This window comes from Bombina bombina, chromosome 4 (assembly GCF_027579735.1).
Source record: "Bombina bombina isolate aBomBom1 chromosome 4, aBomBom1.pri, whole genome shotgun sequence".
Classification (NCBI taxonomy): domain Eukaryota; kingdom Metazoa; phylum Chordata; class Amphibia; order Anura; family Bombinatoridae; genus Bombina; species Bombina bombina.
The window spans coordinates 584,876,532-584,899,539 of NC_069502.1; positions in this window are offsets into that span (position 1 = coordinate 584,876,532).

A 23,008-nucleotide genomic window follows, 5' to 3' on the forward strand; every position below is an offset into this window, starting at 1 on the left:
AAATAAAAAAACACATTATCAAAAATAAAAATGAATTACTCCTAATCTAATAGCCCTATCAAAATAAAAAAGCCCCCCCCAAAATAAAAAAGCCCCCCCAAAATAAAAAAGCCCTAGCCTACACTAAACACCCCCCAAATAAAAATCTACCTAAATAAACCTAAGCTAACCATTGCCCTGAAAAGGGCATTTGTTTGGGCATTGCCCTTAAAAGGGCATTTAGCTCTTTTACGGAGCCCAAACCCTAAGCTAAAAATAAAACCCACCCAATAAACCCTTAAAAAATAAATAAAAACACTAACCCCCGACGATCCACTTACAGTTTTCGAAGACCGGACGTCCATCCTCATCCAAACAGGCAGAAGTCCTCATCGAAGCCGGCAGAAGTTTTTATCCAAGCGGCCAGAAGTCTTCATCCAAGCTGGCAGAAGTCTTCATCCAGACAGCATCTTCATCCATCCGGCGTGGAGCGAGTCCATCTTCAAGACATCCGACGAGCATCCTCTTCTTCTGGTTGTCGCTGTAAAATGAAGTTCCCTTTAAGTGATGTCATCCAAGATGGCGTCCCTTACATTCTGATTGACTGATAGAATTCTATTAGCCAATAGGAAAATAAAGGGGAAAAAATCCTATTGGCTGATCCAATCAGCTAATAGGATTGAGCTTTAATCCTATTGGCTGATCCAATCAGCCAATAAGATTGAGCTCACATTCTATTCGCTATTCCAATCAGCCAATCGAATGCATGCTCAATCCTATTGGCTGATTAGATCAGCCAATAGGATTAAAGCTCAATCCTATTGGCTGATTGGATCAGCCAATAGGATTTTTTCCCCTTTAATTCCTATTGGCTGATAGAATTCTATCAGCCAATAAGAATTTAAGGGACGCCATCTTAGATGACATCACTTAAAGGGAACTTCATTTTACGGCAACGATCGGAAGAAGAGGATGCTCCGCGCCGGATGTCTTGAAGATAGACCCGCTCCGCGCCGGATGGATAAAGATAGAAGATGCCGTCTGGATGAAGACTTCTGCCCGCTTGGATAAAGAGTTCTGGCCGCTTGGATGAAGACTTCTGCCCACTTGGATGAAGACTTCTGCAGGCTTCGATGAGGATTTCTTTCTGCTTGGATGGGGATGGATGTCTGGTCTTCGAAAACTGTAAGTGGATCGTTGGGGGTTAGTGATTTTTAGTTTTAGTTTAGTTTTTTAAGGGTTTATTGGGTGGGTTTTATTTTTACCTTGGGGTTTGGGCACCGTAAAAGAGCTAAATGTCCTTTTAAGGGCAATGCCCATCCAAATGCCCTTTTCAGGGCAATGGTTAGCTTAGGTTTATTTAGATAGAGTTTTATTTGGTGGGGTTTGGTTGTGTGGGTGGTGGGTTTTACTGTTGGGGGGGTGTTTGTAATTTTTATTGCCAGGTAAAAGAGCTGATTCATTTGGGGCAATGCCCCGCAAAAGGCCCTTTTAAGGGCTTTTGACAGTTTAGTTTAGGCTAGGGGTTTTATTATTTTGGGGGGGCTTTTTTATTTTGATAAGGATATTAGATTAGGAGTAATTCGTTTTTATTTTGTTGATAATTCCATTTTTTATTTTGTGTAATTTACTGTTTGTTTTTTTTGTAATTTAGATAATTGTACTTGATTAATTTAATTGATTTGATTGTAATCGTAGGTTTAAGGGTAAGGCAGCTTAGGTTTTATTTTACAGGTAAATTTGTATTTATTTTAACTAGGTAGTCAGTAAATAGTTAATAACTATTTATTAACTAGTCTACCAAGTTAAAATAAATACAAACTTACCTGTGAAATAAAAATAAAACCTAAGCTAGCTACAATATAAATATTAGTTATATTGTAGCTAGCTTAGGTTTTTTTACAGGTAAGTATGTATTTAGTTTTAAATAGGAATTATTTAGTTAATAATTGTAAGGTTTATTTAGCTTTATTTTAATTATATTTAAGTTAGGGGGTGTTAGGGTTAGGGTTAGACTTATGCTTAGGGTTACATTAGGGTTAGGTTTAGGGGTTAATATATTTATGTAGTGGTGTGGGAGGTCAGAGGTTTAGGGGTTAATAGTTTATTTTAGTATATTTTGTTGTGGAGGGCTTGCGGTTAAGTGGTTAATAGGTTTATTATAGTGGCGGTGTGGGCTGACGGCAGATTAGGGGTTAATAATATTTAAGTAGTGTTTGTGATGCGGGAGGGCGGCGGTTTAGGGGTTAATATGTTTATTATAGTGTCAACAATGTCCGGAGAGGCAGATTAGGGGTTAATAAATTTATTTTAGTGTTTGCAATGCGGGAGGGCCTCAGTTTAGGGGTTAATAGGTCATTTATGGGTTTTTAGTGTACTTTATAGCAGTTTAGTTATAAGTTTTATGCTACAGCTTTGTAACGTAAAACCTAAAACTACTGACTTTAGATGGCGGTACAAATCTTCTGGTTATAGGGTGTACCGCTCACTTTTTGGCCTCCCAGGCAAACTCGTAATACCGGCGCTATGGAAGTCCCATTGAAAAAGGACTTTTTTAAAAGTGCGATACTGACGTTGCATGACGGCCAAAAAGGTATGCGGTACACCTATACCTACAAGACTTGTAATAGCGGCGTTAGGGAAAAAGCAGCGTTATGAGGCATAACAATGCTTTTTTTACTCATAACGCCAAACTTGTAATCTAGCTGATAGTAAATATTATTCCTTTAAATCTGAAGTTTAATAAAATCTCCTTATGCATTTGTTTATTTTTAAAAGAGTAATAATCTAAATATAAAACAATATAGAGGGCATCTACATGCCAAACATCGCAAAAATATTATCATCTAGCTTTAAACAAGAGATTAAAATGATCATATTTAAACTTTTGTTTTCTGGTTATTTTCTAAACATGTAACTGCATATCAGGGTCATTTTAAAGGGAGGTAGAGAAAGACACTGATTTATTGCACAAAAAGAATGGATCCAAAATAAAACTTTAGAAAAAAAGTAGGCCAGAAATCCAGAACACAAACTAAAACAGTAATCATTTGCATTCAAATTTGAGTATCTCCTGGCACATGTGGTGTTTAAAGGGACACTCAAGTAAAAATAAAGTTTTATGATAGAACATGCAGTTTTAAGACACTTTCCAATTTACTTCCATTATCAAATTTTGCTCAGTCTTTTTATATTGACACTTTCTGGGGATCAATATCCTACTGAGTATGTGCACAAGCTTAATCGTACAGGAGAGAAATATTGTCAGACTGACATAGATCGTATAAACTACACAAATAGAAATAAGATTCTGATTTGCATGAGTAGTGATTCTTTCCCAGTAATCTCATGTATTAATGTTAATAGCTCCCTGGAGGAGAGCATCGACGTAGGGGATGGTGACCCCTATCTTAGGCAGTGGAGCAGTCCTGGGAGATATTTAGGCCGAGTGCGGAAGTCACTCACCCTATTTCTGTTCCTGCAGCCACAAGGTGAAGTTTGTTCCTGAGGCTTGCGGTTGCAGTAACTGAGAGGATGAGTGACATTGCAGAGCAGGTGCAGCGGCTAGCAGAAGCGAAGGGCCTGGACTGGCTGAGGTCTTACCTGGCGGCGGCGCATCCCTCTGGACCTGGATCTTCGGCAGCTGCAGGCGGGACGGATCACGGCAGGCCGCAACGGCGGTCGAAACCTCCGGAGCGGCTATCTCCCGATGGCGGCAGGACTCAGAGGAGCAGGAGCGGCGCTGGGCCTGAAAGAGATGATCCTGAGCCCAGGCGCCGGTCGTCGAACAGAGGAGGCGGGTCGCAGGAGCGGACGCGTGTGTCGGGTGAGGAGGCCACGCGGCGGATGTCTGTCAGGAGCAGTGACGCGGCAGGTAAGGCCAGGCGGGGAGAGGGGCTAGGCCTCGATGGCGGCAGCAATGGGCGGGAGCCTACGGCCCAGGAAACTAGGCCTGCAGATCAGGGAGCCGGTGAGACGGTGGAGGAGGGTTCTCCTCAGGCCACACAATTACAACGGGAGCAGGGAGAGGAGACAGGAGTGCAGCAACGGAAGGGGGTTAACAGGGGAAGGGGGAGGCCTATGACAGGCAGGAGAGGGGCTGATGTAGGTGAGGAGCAGGGGGCAAGGGCGCCCAGGAGTACGGGGAATGAGACTCCTGGGGGGGCAAAAGAAAAGGAAAAAGTGGTCAGTTAGCAAGGGCGTTAGCGGCAAGGAGTGATGAGGGGGGGTCCCCAGACAAAGCGCGGTGGAGGCCCAAAGGGGGGAAAAGGGGCAAGAGATGCATGATCGGAGGGGGGATGGGATTAGAGTGGCCAGTGTTGGAGATGGGCCATTGGTAGCGAGGGGGGAGGCATATGAAGGGGAGCCTGCCAGGGGGAGAGGGAGTGTGTGCCCCGGGAATAGGGATGAAGGGGGGGGGTAGGGGTTGGGAGGGGGGGGATATGGTTCCCACGCGAGGGGGGGGAGATAGGCCTGGGCAAGGGAAGCCCGGGGTAGGGAGGGGTCGGGGGGTTAGAAGGGTCGCTAGAGGAAGGGGAAAAGGAAAGAGGGGGCGAGGGGGGCTTGGAGGAAGAGGGGGACGGGCGGACCTGGGCAGGGCTAACGTGTCTTCTTTATTTCCAGCAGGTGATGAGGAGGAGTTAGAGGGACAGAGGGGTGGTAGGGCAGAACTCTCTGCTGAGCCTGCGGGACCGGACCTGGAAGGAGATGCACTGTGGATAGACTATTCCTACAGTGATCTGGAATCTGACGATCCTGGAGAGGGCACTTCATCTGGACCGGTGGCAACACGGCAGGTAGGGGACCTGGCCGCCTTGGAGCAGTTAATCAGGTCCTTGGGGGCAGGGGGTCTTGGGCGGGATGGTATTGGGGGGAGCGTGGAAGGTAGGCAAGGGTTGGGATCTAGAGAAGGAAGTATTAGGAGTGTAGGACAGGTTAGGGATGTCACTGTCTCCTCTTTACAGATACGGCCACGGGGTGAGGACCCCCTGTCGCGCCACAGCCCAAGAAGGTCGGGAGCGGAACGGCGTCGGGATAAATCCCGCTCGCCCAGGGAGAGGACACAGCAGCGGAGAAGGGGGCGGTCTCCTACGTGGGGGAGGATCGACAGGTCCCGGGAAAGGAGCAGTTGGAGGAGGAGATCTTGGTCTCCATCCCAGAGGAGGAGGACGTACAGACCCAGAGGGAGGGAGCCTAGGAAACAGCCGGACACCGGGACAGGGGTAGCGGCAGCGCCAATGGAAATGGCCGGAGCTGGGACGGCGCCCAGGAGTGGAGGTGAGGGTGCTATCACTGACACGGGTGTGGCTGGAGGAGAGCATGGCTTAGGTGTGCAGAATATGATGAGTGGTTTAAGAGATCTGCTGACGCAGTTTGAAAGGCGGCTGGTGGGGCAGCAGGGGAATGTTGCAGCAGCTTGGGGCGTGGGGTCCGTGGCAACAGTGGGGGGCGCAAGTCAGGGGGCTGGGAATGCAGGCCAGGGAACAGGTGGGGCCGTACCAGTGGCTGGGGTGGTAGCTAGTGCTGGTGAAGTGCTGAAGGTGCCGGAGAGCGCTATGAGAAGACCCTGCCTGTGCTCAATTGGGCCGCTAGGGATTCATCTTACTCAGGAGCTTAAGAAGAAAATATGGAAGAGGGAGTTCTTAGAAATATTTTCTCTGCTGCCGCTGGAATAGGTGATGGAGATTAAAGAGGACACGAAAGGTGACAAGGAGAAGAAAGAAGAGGACGAAAGGAAGAAGAGGTATCGTAAATTGCCAAAAACTCTATCTAATTGGTCGAGGGCATTCTGTATTCTAGCGGCGGTGGTAGGCGAAAAATTCCCGGAGCAATGCTCCGCGTTGTTCTGTTATTACGACGAGATCTCTGGGGCGTACAGGACTTATGGTGGCCTAGCGTGGTGGCGGTATGATGAGCAGTTCCGCCAGAGGATGGCAGTGAGACCGGAGATGAGGTGGGACGACAGGGATATGGGGATATGGCTGGAGTTAATGACTCCGCTGCGTGGGTCCTTTTGTGGCATCCGGGGAACGGGGGGAGGTGGAACGTCCTCTAGCAGCGTTGGGGGTGGCGCAGCAGTTGCTATTAGAAGGCTGCTGCTAAGAGCCAGGACACCGGTGAAGGTAGGAAGGATGGTTCCTTGGTTAGAGCGATTCGCTAGGGTCCGGGGTAAGGCAGGTGACGCGGAACTCTTGCTGACGGGTTTTAGCTCTGGGTTCTGGATTCCATTTGAGGACAAAGGGGGGGTTCAAATTTCGGGGAATCTAAAATCGGCAAAAGAATTGCCGGAGGTAGTTCAAGGTAAACTCGACAAAGAAGTGGCTTTGGGGAGGATGGCGGGCCCCTTTTCTCACCCGCCTTTTCGGAATTTGAGGGTATCTCCGTTGGGGGTGGTGCCAAAAAAGGCAGCAGGCCAGTACCGCATGATTCACCATTTTTCCTATCCTAAAGGGACATCAGTTAATGATGGGATCGACCCCGCAGTAGCGGCCGTGAGGTATGCATCATTTGATAAGGCGGTGGGGTTGGTAAGGGAGGCTGGCGTTGGTGCATTAATGGGTAAGGTCGATGTGGAGGCTGCCTTTCGGCTGTTGCCGGTGCACCCGGTGTGTCATCATTTACTGGGTTGTTTTTTCAGTGGTTTCTTTTACGTGGACCTCTGCCTCCCGATGGGCTGCTCCATATCTTGTGCTTACTTCGAGAAGTTCAGCACCTTTGTGGAATGGGTGGTGTGGCAGCGAGCGGGGTTGGCATCGGTCGTCCATTATTTGGACGACTTCCTATTTGTGGGGGCCGCCGACACCTTGGATTGTGTTAGGCTAATGGACCAATTTTTTACAGTAGCTGAGGAATTCGGAATCCCGGTTGCCCATGAAAAAACCGAAGGTCCATCCACAACGTTGAGTTTCTTGGGGATCAAAATTGATTCCATTCGTATGGAGTGCCGGTTGCCGTTGGACAAACTGGATGACCTAAAAGGGGTCATTAAGGGGGCGCTTGGGAAGCACAGGCTTCGCCTTTGTGAGATCCAGTCGTTGGTGGGCAAACTAAACTTTGCTTGTAGAATTATTCCGGTGGGAAGGGTTTTCTGTAGGAGGCTCTCCCTGGCCACGGCGGGAGTCACAGCCCCCAAAAGTTGGATTAGAATCCTTAGAAAACTTAACAATATGGTTGTTGTTTTTGGCAGAGTTCAATGGTCGGGCGTTGGTTCACGGGAAAGCGGTGTCGAATGATGAGCTGCACCTGTTTACGGATGCAGCGGGGTCCCTGGGTTTTGGAGCCTATTGCCAAGGGAGCTGGGTGGCTGGGAAATGGCCAGCACAATGGGTCAGCCAAGGTCTAACGAAGAATCTGGTCTTTTTGGAACTCTTTCCGTTACTGGTAGCTGTGAGGGTGTGGAGGGACAGGATTAGGGATAGGAAGGTGGTATTCCATTCGGACAACCTAGGGGTGGTCTTTGCTGTTAATAGGTTGACGTCTTGCTCCCTGCCGGTGGTTCGCCTGTTGAGGCTGTTTGTGCTGGACTGCATGCGGATGAATGTGCTGTTTCACGCTGTGCATGCGCCTGGTTACCAGAATACCGTAGCTGACGCTCTTTCTCGCTTTCAGTGGTCGAGATTTCGAGAGGTGGCACCAGAAGCGGAGATGGAAGGAGTCAATTGCCCACCAGAGTTGTTGGAGCTGGAAGTATGGAGTTAATCAGGGTGGCAAGGGGAGCGGTAGCTCCAGGTACGTGGAATGCTTATGTTCGAACATGGAAGCAATGGTGGGAGGTGATCACGACAGAGGGCATGGTAGCTTCTAGGGAAGGGTGGATTCAAGGCTTGCTGTCTTGGATAAAAGAGTGGAACCAAAGGGGGCTCTCTAGGTCTCTGGTAAGGAGAAATATGGCGGCATTAAGATTCCTGTTTAAACTTTTGGGGTGGGAAGATTTGACAGGGTTATTCCTTGTCCGTTTGGCAGTGAAGGGGTTGTGTAAGAAAAAAGTGGAGAAGGACAGACGGAGGCCAATTGGTTTCCAACTTCTGCTGCGGATCTTGGCCGTCATGCAGACGGTGTGTACCTCAGGGTATGAGGTATTGTTGTTTAGAGCAGTTTTTTCGACAGCATTCTTTGGGGCTTTTCGGGTATCAGAACTGGTGGGGGCGAATAAGTGGGATGGGGGGCCTACAGGCCAGGGATGTGTCAATTAAGGATGAGGTGGTTTGGATTTGGCTCCAGGGGTCCAAGACGGATCAGGAGGGGCGGGGTAGGTTGATAAAGCCCTTTTTTCACGGTTTCCACGATGTATATGTAGATCAAATCTTTCTCTTTGAACATGGATCTTTTGCCATCATCTGCATCAAGTTGAGCAATGATTAGCAGGTGCAGTAGACAACGCTTTCATTGCACAAGAGGAGTACGTGATTTCTGGTGTCCCCTTCTCTGTGTAGGCTGCTTGGCTTTCCATTGATCAGATCGTTTCATGGCCTTGATATGAGCTGATTGCTTAATGGGTCACATTATGGCTGGAGTTCTAGTAGTTCTGGGCAGGAGGATGATCGTCATGCTTTGAGCTTGGTCGTTGCGTGCTATATCCTGATCGTACAGCTGCTCCACTGGGCCTGCTATGTAAGTCGAGGTAATCGCTGTTGAATGGCAGTCTTCCTCAGTAGAGTCGTAATTCACTACGTGTGCTCCCTCCGGATAATTACATTTCTGGATGATTGTCTCTAAGTGTCTCTCTAACCTGGTGAAATGGTCCGTTAGTAGCTTCTCCATAGTCCCCCATAAAGCACTCGTTGCGCTTTCCATAGTCGTTGCTCAGACTTAAAGTGAGTTCCACAGCAAAGGATTATATAAATGTTTGTAAGGTGTTCCCTTTGGGATATATATATATATATATATATATATATATATATATATATATATATATATATATATATGGCCACTTAACCCAGATGGCCTGGGGGGAGGGTGCCACGATCTTGTGAATAGGCCTCAACCGTTTAGATTTGAGTATAGAGTCACTTTATAGGAATAAAATAAGTTCCTCTGGCTCGTCCTGTGCTCGTGCCGCTTTTAAAGAGAGCCAATGTTGTAGATTATGTCCTCAGTTAGTGATATTTGGCAGATTGTTGAAGTATCCTGAGGAGCTGCAGATAATGCATCCTATCATGTCCGTGGCTTGGACATGCCCTCCTAAAATAACAATAATTAAAAAAAACAAAATAAAAATTACTGTAGACACACTAAAGTTTGATGATTTTGGAAACTACATCCAGAAAGCAGGTCCTAAGACTCTGCCACTGGAACTCCTCAAATAACCAGGCAACACCAACTGTTCCAAAAGGAGCTACTTAAAATGCTTTAATTCACTCAGGGCCATTTAACTTATGGTGACACACTCTACATAAAACATATACCGTATTGTTCTGAGTATAGGCCGCACTTTTTTTCTTGAAATCAGGGGTGCGACCTATAATCAGGATTCTACCTTGAATGGTCTAGTTGGGGTTGGGCGGAAACGCTATTGTTACAGGGAGGGGTTTGGGCAAACAAACAGCAACTTCCTATTTTTATGTATGGAGTGCGAGTGACATCAGGCGCCATTCATGATTACCTGTTCCCGGAAGAAATGAGGAGGAAACTTGCCATGGTCAGACGGAGCAAGGACCATAATGGTTAATCACCAGGAGCAGGGAATTAAGGCAAGTGTGATTCATGGTTAAGAGCTATCTGTGGTAAGTGCTATACATAACAGCACTTGATGGAAGAGTTGACCACTGTACTACTGAGGACCAGACGCGCTAACAAGCATTGTAGACGGGGTGAGTCACTTATTGAGTCCCTAGCAAAAATACGGTATAAGATATGTGCATTGATATGAAATAAACACTGGCAGAATGTTTGGGATACACATGTTCTATACTACTTTTAAGGGTTATATTGCATACTGACTTGGAAACATTTTTCTTTTGGTATATCCCCAGCAACATTGATGTGCTCAGGATGGGAGTGGCAGGGGCTTAAGATAAGAGCGGGAGCTGCTGTGAGTTATATGCTGTGACAGGAGGGTGAGTAAGGATTGGTGAGGAGGGGGTTGTGTGAGGAAGAAGGGGGCTAAGAGGGTGAGGAGGGCTGAGGGGAGGCTTGTGTAAGGCAGGTAGTTAATAGCGTGAGTGGGCACTGTGTGAGGGAAGGAGGCAGCCTGTGAGGGTTATGAGGGGGCTGTGTGTGTGAATGGGGAGAGGGTATGGAGACATCGGTCAGGGAGGGAGGCTAAGAGTTAAACAATTTGATTTCTTTAAAATGGCACCAAACTTTAAGGGTGCGGCTTATAATCAGGAGCGGCCTATACTCGGAACAATATGGGTATATAGAGAAAACATATAGACATAGACAACAACATAATAATAAAAAATAGGCAAAGAGTAATTTTCCCCAGTACACATTTTGGTGATAAACCTTCTACTAATAGATGGTGCTGTGTTAGACAATGTCCAGGAACTTTTAGCCAATGAATGGCGCTGTGTTACACAATGTCTAGGAACTTTCAACCAATAGATGGCGCTATTTTACACAATGCCTAGGAACTGTCACGCCGCTGCCGAGCCGCTGCCGAGCCGCTGCCGCGCTGCTGCCGCACCGCTGCTCACTTTGGCTGTTGCCATAGACGTGGCAGTAGTGACTCGTTGCTATAGCCGTTGCAATAGATGCGGTGGTGGTTCAGAGCATGTGGCGATGACTTCATCGCCACCTGCTGTCTCTCTCTCCTGGATGCCACCCTGATTGTGCCTGTTTGTCCTCCTTGGGTACTCTATTTCCCTTTCTACACTGTCCAAGTATAGGTATTACTGTGTGTGCTCCTGGGTGCTGTATTACTTATATTGCTGGATTGCCATATCGTTACTGAACTCTGCCTGTCTGACCACTTTGCTTGCTTAACCCTTGTACTGCTGGATGGCCATATCATTACTGAACTTTGCCTGTTTGAACACTCTGCCTTCATCTTATTGCCGTGAAGGACTACCCTGTCTACCGTGAGTACTGCTTACCTCATTTCATAAACTCACTCTGTTCTGGGATATTTCCTATCCTTCCACTTGATGCCGGGATAAGAAGACTACTGGTCAAGTTTGGTCTGATAAAGAAATATCCCATGAGCATTACAGGAACTTTCAACCAATGTCCAGGAATTATGTCCATGTATGTGACAGGGGAACAGTCACAATTTTATTTAATTTTTTTTTTTAAACTGGTTCTTAAACAGCACTTGTTTAAAATGACATTTTTTTCTTTATAATTTAAGTTATTATATTTGCTTTATGTATAAAAATCATTATCTTGATGCTCTAAATATAAACATTAAAATGTCAATTAAGTGCTTATGTGATATTTAGAACCAACAGCACAGCGTGAGTGAAGTAATGGTTTGTTAAGTATTTTTTTTGTTTTGTCCACCTCTTGCATATAACCAACAACCACTGAACATTAACTATTTTTCTGTAGAATGTTGAATTCATTTTGGGTGGTTGGCAATTATGCGTACATTGAATAATTGAGATCACTCTGGAAAACGTAAAGTATTAAATAATTTTGGGTTTGGCAGCATTGAACCACCCATTGGTCACACAAATGATTGTACCTTTTTAGGGGATTAAAAGGTACACACATAGACCCTTTGACGGTTGGAAACATATTTTTGCCTTATTTAACCCTAAATTGTACACATTAGTTCTTTAAGGTGTAACTTTTTTATTATTATCGGTTATTTGTAAAGTGCCAACAGATTCCACAGCGCTATAAACAAATGCGGAGTACAACAAAACAATTATAGGGATCAAATGGGTAGAGGGCCCTGCCAAGAGTCACACTGTTGTAGTCAGCTCTTAAGAAGGTGATCTACAAACAGCTTAGCATACATGCTAAGGGGATTCAGGGCATTGCAATGGAGGAGAGGAACTGGTATAAAGAAAGGTAAGTTTAGGTTATATGCATTCCTGAACAGTAGAGTCTGTAGGGAGCGCTTGAAGCTATCAAAACTAGGGGAGAGTCTTGTGGAGCGAGGCAGAGAGTTCCATAAGATTGGAGCCAGTCTGGAGAAGTCCTATAAACGGGAGTATTGTGAGGTAACAAGAGAGGAGGAGAGTAGGAGGTTATGAGCAGAGCGAAGGGGGCGGGAGGGAAAGTATCTGGAGAAAAGGTCTTAGATATAGGAGGGAGCAGTGCAGTTGAGGGCTCTGTATGTCAGAGTGAGAATTTTGTGTTTAATCCTAGAGGCAAGAGGACGCCAGTGAAGGGATTGGCAGAGAGGTGCAGCAGATGAAGAGCGACGTGTAAGGAAGATGAGCCTGGTGGAAGACACTCATTATGGATTGTAAAGGAGCTAGGCTGCAGCTGGGGAGACTAGAGAGGACAGAGTTGCAGTAATCGAGGGTTCGAGGCAGGAAAGGATGAGAGAGTGGATAAAAATCTTAGTTGTGTCTTGTGTAAGGAAATGTCTAATTTTAGAGATGTTTTTAAGGTGGAAGCGACAGGCTTTAGCCAAGGACTCAATGTGAGGAGTGAAATAAAGATCTGAGTCAAGTGTGACCCTGAGACATTGGCATGTGAGGTAGGGGTAATGATGGAGTTGCAGACAGTTATAGAGAGATTGGGGGTGGAGATTTTGGAAGAAGGGGGAAAAAAAGGAGCTCAGTTTTGGAGAGATTTAGCTTAAAGTGACAGTCTAGGCCAAAATAAACTTTCATGATTCAGATAGAGCATGTAATTTTAAACAATTTTCCAATTTACTTTTATCACCAATTTTGCTTTGTTCTCTTGGTATTCTTAGTTGAAAGCTTAACCTAGCAGGTTCATATGCTAATTTCTTAGACCTTGAAGCCCACCTCTTTCAGATTGCATTTTAACAGTTTTTCACCACTAGAGGGTGTTAGTTCACGTATTCCCTATAGATAACACTGTGCTCGTGCACGAGAAGTTATCTGGGAGCAGGCACTGATTGGCTAGACTGCAAGTCTGTCAAAAGAACTGAAAAAAGGGGCAGTTTGCAGAGGCTTAGATACAAGATAATCACAGAGGTTAAAGGTATATTATTTTAACTGTGTTAGTTATGCAAAACTGGGAAATGGGTAATAAAGGGATTATTTATCTTTTAAAACAATAAAAATTCTGGTGTAGACTGTCCCTTTTAGTTAGTGAGAGGACATCCAGGAAGAGATGTGAGAAAGACAGTTAGTGGCATGGGTTAGCAAGGAAGGAGATAGATTTGGTGCAGAGAAGTAGATGTGGGTGTCGTCCGCATACAAATGATAATGGAAACCGTGGGACTTTATTAGGGAACCTAATGATGACGTGTAGATTGAGAAGAAAAGGGGACTGAGGACAGAGCCTTGTGGTACCCCAACAGAAAGTGGTGATGGGGCAGAGGAGGTCCCAGAGAAGGCTACACTAACGGTACGGTTTGACAAGTAGGAAGAGAACCACGAGAGGGCTGTGTCAAGATGCCGTAGGATTGGAGGGTTTGAAGCAAAAGAGGGTGGTAAACAGTGTCAAAGGCTTGCGGACAGATCAAGGAGGATAAACAGAGAGAAGTGGCCTTTTGATTTTGCTGTAAGTAGGTTATTGGTAACCCATTGAGCATACTACCACAGCAGTTGAACCCTAATCAGTTAAAACATAAGTTAAGATGCACCGGTTGTAAGACCGCTGCTCCTTAACTTGTCTGCCACCTTTTAAGGGGGCAGACTGTAATCATTCCAAACTGATCCAATCGGGATGATTGACAGCCCCTGCTAGTGGCTTATTGGCCGCAAATGTTCCGGGGGCGGCATTGCACAAGCATTTCACAAGAAATTCTTGTACAATGTTAAACGCTGTTGGCATTTAGCGATGTTGGTCAGACATGATTCGCTACAGGAATTTTATTTTAGTGTGGGCGATGTGGGTGGGCGGCAGATTAGGGGTTAATAGGTGAAATATAGTATTTGCGATGAGAGAGGGTTGCGGTTTAGGGGTTAATAGGTAGTTTATTGGTGTTAGTGTACTCTGTAACATTTTAGTTCTGAGTTTTGTGAAACATTTTTGTTTCGCAAAATCCGTAACTACTGGTCTCAGATCACAGCTCAAGGCGATACAGGCAGTAACACAAGCATTTTAGCCGGAATGCACAACCTGTAATACAGCACTATGGAAAATCCCACACTCAAATGTTATTTTTTGAGTGCTGAATGGAGAGTTGCGTAAAGGCTAAAATGCTTGGGGTTTAGCTATACCGCCGCAACTTGTAATATGCGTTACCTGCCATTCCACGCGCAATGGCCAATTATTCAGCAGTATAGCCATACCGCACCATAATGCAAAACTTGTAGTTTAGCTGTAAGTAAATTAAGTGAAGGTTAAGTTTTATAGTTTGCAAGGCATGAATGCATTGTTTATGCTTACCTTTTTTCATTTTTTTTATGTTGAAGATATCTATATTAATATCTCCCTACTGGTGCAATGTCTGACTCCTCCCAGAGATTAAATGTTTTTTTTTCTTGTGTGTTTCCCAGAGCGCGTTCATGAGGCTTTGTGAAACAGCTCATGCGCCAATCGCCGATTTCAATGTATAATGCGCAAGCGTGATTCTGGTTCTTATGGGGATTCCTGGATCTGAAAGATATAGCAAGTCATATACACGCTGGGGAGTTCAACAGTCCAAAAATAGATATCTAGTATTATGTTTTTCCTCTAACTCGTGGTGCACAAATAGTGAATCCTACCCTCAGATGGGGTGCCTATACCCGGTAGCAGCTGATAAATGATGTATACAGTCCGGTCATAAGGTGTGGTTTGCAGTATACAGCCAGCCCACACAGTCTGGTCCCAAAAGTGGTAAACAGTGTTCCTACCTTGGACCCTGGGCAATTCCTTTCTGTGTATGGAGTGGCTATGTTCCGTGGAAATGTTTTCTTCCTTGAATTTCAGGACGACAATTCCTGGCGTGGAGTCTTCTGTGCAAAAACACACCCTCTTTCAGACGTCATCAGTTGCTGCTACGCGATAGGCCCAGAACTTTGTCTGAAACTCTCGGCAACCAACCATGGGAAAAGGGAGGAGGGCACAGAGATATCCGTGCCTTTGGTGTCCATGCTCACACAAAACAGATCCAAAATGATATATACAAAAAGCATTGACAGGAGCACCGGTCACAAATGTCATGTAGATTTATTTCCAAGGCAACCGCTACAGTTGCAGTATAAAAGGCTTAGGTCATAAGCTCAATAACGATAATGAAGATAGTCCAAAGCAAACTTCAACCTCGTCACAAGCATAGCAAAAAAACAGTTAGCATGTTATTGGATATCCAATGGGAGGATGGATAAACAGCTGACACATTTCGGCTCGTGGCCATAGTCTACGCTGATAAAAAATTTAAAACCTGCCCTACTTAAAAAGCCTCATATCCTTCCATTGGTCTAATATTAACCAATAGTCAAATGGCAAGACAGACATACACTTACACAGGCGTGTATTCCTTCTCACATAGATACATATTACATGTTTATGGCATCTTTTATATATATACTAACACATCATAATACATTATATATTCACATAGATGAGTAAAATAATTGCATCAGTACGTTATATATTCAAATTAGTACTAGATCATACCCCTCAATACCTGCTAAAAACTCATTCTGAGTATCTACGTATATCACAAGATCATTTCAGCAAATTCATTTTGTGCCCAAAATGCTCTATATGCCTAACATAAATAGTGTGCATAAAGAAAGGAAATATAACCATTCCTGTACACACTCTGGGGATATTATGGTTGATCCTCTGCATAAAGATATTCACACAACTGTTAAACAAAATGTATGTTGAAGGCAACCTATAATGTTCTATGTGTCAAATATGGTCCCTCTTTAAAAATTAATAACAAACATTGGCCCCTATTAGCCCATAGCTATAATACCTCAATGGTACTGCGTGACATGAGCTACATGATTGCAAGTGAAGTACGTATAGGTGAAATATAGTGTGCTAAGAATATAGAAATCGTTTTTGACCAGAAATGTATGAGACTAGGGAACACTTATTGTCCTTAGAAGCAGAAGTGCCTAAGACACTGGTTGCTAAACATTTTTTTGAACATGACAACAAATTAGATCACTTCAAATTTCAAGGTGTTGAGCAAGTGACACTGGGTGCTAGAGGAGGTGACAGATATCAGGCTCTCAGTAGAAAGGAGATATTCTGGATTTAAAAAAACAACCTGGTGATAATTACTCGTCACCACTCAAGGGGGCGCAATACAACAGATTAACAGTGCAAAATGTATTATAGCAAATAAAGATTGAATAGTGATATGGCTTTAATTTAGCACATATAAGAAATTCTTATCTTATCAGTCCATATAGATGATCAGTCACTATTTGTGCTGTCCTTTCTTGGATGTACAGAAAGTTCTCTGTCCCCCAGTATCGGCTGCTCCTTCCCAATCCAATAGGAAAATAGTAAAACAGTTCTGTGGGAACACACAAGAAAGAAGGGTGCCTCCTAGTGTAATATAGTTTACACCATATACAATCAAACAAGAATGTAAGGCAGGTACTCACAATGAAAGCAGCGCCCACTTGTACTTAGTAACACCTACTGGGATCTCTCAGTGTCCCAGCTCACTGGTCCTTGGATCCTGCACACCTCCGTCTGGGGCGTTTCCCAAGGCAAAAACTCAGGCTCTCAGTCAAGTGAAAATATAAAATCCACTTTTAATAAAATGCATTATAAAACCATAGGGTACAACAATCACCACTATATAATAAAAATGTTACAACGCGTTTCTCAGCTCACACGCTGTTTTATCAGGCATATAGACCCTAACTGAGAGCTCTGAGATTTAAACTGAACTTATCCAATCAAACCATGAGTATGTAAACCCACCACCCTATAAAGGTGTTTCAAATACAAATTAGTTTTCAAATTGACTCTTCCTATACCCCATGGTATAAGGGAAGGATAGGAAAGAAGGGATTTTTAGCACTCAAATCTACCTAAGTAATAGGTGAATAAAAATAAAACTACATTTTTTTAATTATATTAAAAATAACAGAGTAAAGACTCTGTACTCCACATAAATAACTAAATCTTTTAAAATGCCGTTTGTCACTCCCCTGTTTCCTGGCCGATAACTGGAAGCGTCGGCTTCAGGTGACAGGAGTGACAGTAACGGTAAGTGTAAGGTACCTTTTTTTTTTTTTAAGGTACCTTTTTTTTTACTAAGCTTATCGCCACACTACGTAGTGCCAGTATCTGTTCTAAATTCTTCCTATACCCCACAACATTCTGTCATAAAAATACAATGTAAAGGTTGATTTCTCTTGCTCTCCGCCAATGGCGGTGTCTCGCGTCTACACCTAAGACTATGACGCGAGACACCGCCATTGGCGGAGAGCAAGAGAAAGGACTACCTATCAGCTATTAGGCATAGGAGACATGGAAACAAACATTTTATACAACGGGTTTGACTCAAAGTTCTTCGATATTTAGCAGCATTACTAAGATTCAAGAATTCTTTGCTTTCATACCAATAAGGTTGGTAAGGATGTTTAAATCACGATTGTAATAGGCCCTGATAGTCGATGTATCACAAATAGGCCAATAGTAAATCTAATAATAAACAAGACACAAAGTAGCAAATTTCCAGTGAACAAGGGAATCAACCTTTTGTAACAATTTGATATAGATTAAACATTATGGTTATTTTGCTATAAACATCAGAGAAGGTAATTACTGACTATTGTTTATTATATATAGATAACCTTTACATTGTATTTTTATGACAGGATGTTGGGGGGTATAGGAAGAGTTAATTTGAAAACTAATTATTATTTGAAACACCTGTATAGGGAGGTGGGTTTACATACTCATGGTTTGATTGGATAAGTTCAGTTTAAAGCTCAGAGCTCTCAGCTAGGGTCTATATGCCTGATGAAACAGTGTGTGAGCTGAGAAATGCGTTGCAACATTTTTATTACATAGTGGTGATTGTAGTACCCTATGGTTTTATAATGCATTTTATTAAAAGTGGATTTTATATTTTCACTTGACTGAGACCCTGAGTTTTTGCCTTGGGAAACGAACCAGACGAAGGTGTGCAGGATCCAAGGAGCAGTGAGCTGGGACACTGAGTGATCCCAGTAGGTGTTACTAAGCACAAGTGGGTGCTGCTTTCATTGTGAGTACCTGCCTTACATTCTTGTTTGATTGTATATGGTGTAAACTATATTACACTAGGAGGCGCCTTTCTTTCTTGTGTGTTCCCACAGAACTGTTTTACTATATTCTGGATTTATACTTTGAGGACTGGCTTTTCACTGGGGATCAATAAATTTAGTGATGTTAAACTTTTCATAGACAGAAGGTAGTTTATGTTCTATTGTACTCCTTACTCTGTTTTTCCTCATGAGCTAGATTATGGTAACATTGCTAAACTCTCTATGAATGAAATCAACTTTTGTTACTCTGTATCATATCTAGCTATTTATTCATTCATAATGAAGGTATAGTTTGATGCTAGTTTCTTTATATTGTGTACGCTGATAAAGGATAAGATTTCCCTTAAGTTAGCTCTGGTATGTTATGGATACTGATGTGCCCACTGTGGTAACGGTCATTTTTGCAATGGCTCACTGTGACAATTGAATGCATTTATCTTGTATACATAAGTTAGCTATTTTTTGCAATGGCTGTTTCCACGCTAGGTACATTCTGTATTTAAACATTGAGTGCATACTGGGTTCCCAAGACATTTTGATATACACATTTTAATAAGTGTTTTTTGTTTTAGGCTGTAATTGTAATTGAAGTTATGTAACTTTGTATCTGGATGTATTTTTCTGGGTGAAGGCTGTGAATGGTTTAAATTGCATGTGAATTCACTATAATATACTATGATTGGATATGATGACCACTCCCCTCTGAGATTTAACAGCTATTGTTAACACTTGTTTCTTAGCTCTGATGAACTGCCCGTAAGGCTGGAAAAGCGTCAGCTGTGGTGTCTGTCTGTGAGCTGTGTCGTTGTTGTTTTTAATGCAAGTATTTAATAAATTGTATTTTTAAAAGAAAGGAATCTCTCCCTGCCTTTCCTTCACTGGGACCGCGATAATATTGCTGTATGTTTAATCTTGATAAGAGGGTTTTGGAGAGCCCTAGTCATCTCAGTGTTAAAGAAGCCCGCACCGGTGAGATTTACACAGTGTGAAAACGAGGCTGGACGCTGCATGTGAAACAGGTGATACACGCCGCTGCACAGAGAAAGGCAATTACTGTGGGAACACAGAGGACTTTGTTTGGAGAAAAACTTCCATTTCTCATGATCGCCACCTGTGTGGTAAGCCTCTTATATATATAATTCTTGGGAATAATTGTTAAAAGTACTTCACTATACCTTGTGATATCCGCACTAGTGGGACTCTGGAATACAGTTGTTTTCACGAGGGGAGCCTTTTTCATTGGCGTTTGCCCTCGTACAGTCCAAAAAGCCGTTGAGTCAGAAATGTATGAGGTCATAGGAGGAGTTTAGCCCTCCTGGTGTTCTGGTCTTCAGTTTGAAAATCCAGAACACCTCTTGTTTACCCAAAAGTTTCTCTCTATCTCCTCCTCAAATGGGTAAAGGTACCTTCTCAATTATAGTCCACCTGAAGCTATCAGTGTTCTTCATGCATGCGCACAGGATAAAGTAGGCGGGCGACGTGTACTGACGGCCGCCTAACGGCCAGAATTTCAGTTGGCTAATGCAGAAACGTGATCAGCAGGAAAAAAACAACAACAAAAAAACGGGTTGCATTAGTGTACTCTCGAAAATGGATAAATATTGGATCTAACTTTGTTTTTACATAGATTGGTGATGATTTATGAATGAAAGTCCTATTTAATTTAGTTGATTTATGATATCCTGGATCGTGATAATGGTAACTTTACCTTCACTTTAAGTAATCTGGTCAACGTTGCAATAGTCAAACATTGAAACACAGTTTTTTTTTGTGTTTTTGAAGATTAAAAAAATAATAGAAAGTTAAATAAAAAGAAGGACTGTATTGGAAAACCTTTTTTTTTTTTTAAATGCAAATCTTTATTGAGACATAAAAGAAGAAATTATACAAATGCCATAAATCAGAAAGAGTTTTGAGGACAATAACAATATACAGAGAGTCAAGACTTTATCAAGTGTCCTTGGTTTGTAATACCATCTAGGCAGTCCAGGGTGCTTTATTGTCCTCCAATAAGTGCTAGCATGTGTAATTTTCCACCTTTTTAATCTGGGCAGATGTATCTTACAATTGTTTTGCAATAGTTTTAAACATTTTCTTTCCTTTTTTCCTTGAAATTTAAACAAACATTTCTGAACTGATAGCTTTTAAACATAGCAGTAGAAAGCAGGTTCAACTTAAGCTTCTCACAGTCTCTTTCACAGTCTATTATAATTGGGTGATTGGAATAATGGGTAAGGGGAGGGGAAGAGGTTCCATTCAGAGGGAGAAGGAGAGAAGTAAGAGGGAGAGGTTAGGAGGTTGGAGGGTGGCTAGGATCCAGTACATGTAAGTTGAAGGTTAAGGGGGGAGGACCAGGTTCATTCTATTAAGGGTTCATAGGGCGCAGGCAATTGGGAGAGCCGAATGTGTTGGGCACTAACTTTATAGTTAAAGAGGGGTGTCATTCCATGTAAGTGTCATGTATTCATGGAAATCGAGTTTCTCTATTTTAAGGTAGTGGTATCTTTCAAGCTGAAGTTGTGTAGAGACCTGCTCCTTCCATTCAAGAATGGAAGGAACTTTCTCTGTCTTCCAGCCTCTCGGGATCAGTGTCTTAGCCCCATTTACCATAGTGATAAAAAGTGATCTGTCGTGTTGGCTTTTGAATTTCGGAAAATCTAAGTAAAGCAGGATCGAGGGGGTTGGATTGATAGACAGGCTCAATTTTTTGTTAATCTTTTCAAAGACCCCCTCTCCAGAAGTCTCGAAGCTTAGGGCAGTCCCACCATATATGTAGCATTGTTCCTTCCTCCCCAAAGCCCCTCCAGTACCTCCCTGATGTATTTGGGTATATTGTTTTGATTCGTTGAGGTGTCAGGTACCACTTACTCAGAAATTTATACTGAGATTCCTGAGTTCTGGCTGAAATCGAACAATGTGATGTTGTATCAAAGACTTTGCTCCACAGTTCGGGATCAAATTCTTGCCCCAGTTCTTTGTGCCATTCCTGCACATATGACGGGAGGTTATGCAAGATGCTGTGTTGCAGTAAGTCATATAAGTGGGAAATCAAGTGTTATGTTGGGGAGGATGAAGTGCAGAGGGTCTCAAAGGGAGTAAGAGGCCTGAGGATTGACATTTTATGTCTGTGTGTCGTTATATAGTTTGAGATTTGGGCACAATGAAACCACTATATGAAGAGATCAGCATCCCAGTCTTTGAGTTCCTGTTGCGTTTTTAATTTACTATTCGTAAGGATGTAGTATAGGGAGAGTTTGCTTAGTGGTAATGCATTTTTAACCTGTTTTGTAGCAGCTGATAATTGTATGGTTGGATCATTTCTAATTGGGGTTAGAGGCAAAGTGGGCAAGGAAATGTGAATCTGGGTAGCAGAGATCTTATCCCACGTCAGCATCACTTCTCTCATCAGAGGATAGGATAATAACAATGAGGGGCGATGTTTCTGTGGTAGCCAAGCAAGGGAGCCCACATTATGGCACTGTAGAATGTCTAGGTCTATTCCCACCCAAGCTTTGTGTGTCAAGTTTTGGCTCCACTCTACTACGTGTTGAAGGGAGATGGCCTGGCTGTATATATATATAAATTAGGGAGGCCAGTGCCTCCCATTGAAAGAGATCTATACAAAGTATTTTTATTTATTCTAGGCCTAATTTCCTGTCACACAAAGTCCTCTTTCGCTTTCTGAATGTGGTGGATATAAGGGGCAGAGGGGGCCAGGGGGACCGTTTGTTGAATGTATAGGATTCTTGGCAAGATGTTCATTTTTATTATGTTGATCCGGCCCAGCCAGGATATATACTTATTTTTTTTCCACCCTGAGAGATCTGCGATAATGTCTTTTAAAAAAATTTAATAATTGGATTCCACTATCTCAGGTATGGATGGTTCTATGAGGACCCCTAGATATAGGAGGTCCTTGTGGACAACTCTAAATGGGCATGAGCTTGCTATAACGTTAAAATGTGCACTGGGTTCAGTGATATTTAGGAGCTCCGATTTATTAAGGTTCAAGTGAAAGTTCGACACGCTACCATATAGTTCCATTTCTTTTAAGACCTCTGGTAAAGAGTGTATGGTATTCGTAAGGGTGAGTAAGATGTTGTCCGCCTACATGGCCAACGTATGTTCTGTATTTTGAATTATGAGTCCTGAAATAGAGGGGTTAATCCTAATTCTGTTAGCCAGAGGTTCTATGGAAATGGTGAATAGGGTAGGGGAGAGAGGGCACCCCTGCCATGTCCCGTTTGTTATGCGGAATGGCTCTGATAAGACGCCATTCACATATACCCTAGCGTTGGGTGAGGAGTATAATGTTATGACCCTCTTAATAAGGATCGTTCCAAAATTAATTTTTTTAAGGGTTGAAAGCATAAATGACCAATTAACACGGTCAAACGCTTTCTCTGCGTCTGTCGAGAGTAGTGTAAGAGGGGTGGATGTTATATTTGCATGGGAGATTAGCTGTAGGACTTTGATGGTATTGTCTCTTGCCTCTCTGTTCGGTATAAAGCCCACCTAATCAGTGGAAATGAGTTGTGGTAAAACTCTATTGATTCTATTAGCTATTAGTTTGGCCAGTATTTTAATATCTGAGTTTAACAGAGATATTGGGCGAAAATTTTCTGGTTTTGTAGGAGATTTACCGGGTTTGGGAAGTACGACTATGTGCGCCTCTAGCATTGTACTCGGAAGTGAAGCTGTGTCATGTATGGCATTGAACATCCTAAGAAGGTGCGGTGCCAGTATGGGAGCAAATTTTTTATAGTATTTGGATCCTAGGC